Source organism: Alligator sinensis, unplaced genomic scaffold (assembly GCF_000455745.1).
Source record: "Alligator sinensis unplaced genomic scaffold, ASM45574v1 scaffold847_1, whole genome shotgun sequence".
Taxonomy (NCBI): domain Eukaryota; kingdom Metazoa; phylum Chordata; order Crocodylia; family Alligatoridae; genus Alligator; species Alligator sinensis.
Genome location: NW_005842797.1, coordinates 243,589 through 244,434, shown reverse-complemented (window position 1 = coordinate 244,434; position 846 = coordinate 243,589). Strand labels below are relative to the sequence as shown.

At 62.3% G+C, this 846-nt stretch overlaps 1 protein-coding gene across 5 annotated transcripts in view; it reads right to left on the bottom strand.

Moving 5' to 3' along the window:
- The window catches only part of BBX (BBX, HMG-box containing), a 212,652-nt gene that overhangs the window by 211,327 nt on the left and 479 nt on the right, over positions 1–846 (bottom strand). The window lies entirely within an intron of this gene.

Sequence of the window (846 nt, the reverse complement as noted above, 5' to 3'; positions counted from 1 at the left end):
CCGGCCGGCCCCTGGTGCCCACGGCGCGCGGGGCGGGCGGGGGCGCGTGCGGCGCACTGAGGCGCCACCGGAAAATACGGATCGCAACTCTGAAGCCGAACAACTGGAGCCGGGCCGCGCCGCCCCGCGCCCCGCCGGGCTTGCCCACCGCCCCGCGCACTTCTTCCCTCCCGCCGCCGCTGGGGCCCTGCCGGCCCCCGCCCCGCGTGCACACACACAAGCAGATCCCTACACACACAGAGGCCGAGGCCGACCCCTACCCACACACACACACACACAGAGCAGCAGACCCCTACACACATAAGACACACACTCCTACACGCACACACACAGGCAGACCCCTACACACACACACTCCTACACATAGCCAGGCAGACCCCTACACACACACACAAGCAGAGCCCTACACAGACTGCTACCCGCAGACACAGTGGCATATCCCCACACAGACACACACACACAGGCAGACCCCTACCTACACACAGACACAGAAGCAGAGCCCTAGACACACAGGCAGACCCCCTACACACACACACACACACACACACACACACACACACACACACACACACACACAAGCATAGCCCTATATATACACACAAGCAAACCCCTACACACACACACACATACACATACACACAAGCATATCCATACATATATACACACAAGCAACCCCCTCCATACAGATACACAGACTCTTACACACACCCAAGCAGACCCCTACACACACACACACAAAGTGCAGCGGGGTGGGATGTTGTTGCTGTCCCTCCCCAGTGTCTCCCCCGTTGTTGCAGCCGCCGCCGCTCCCCGCCGCCCGTGCGCGGGGGGGCTGGCTCCCGGCCC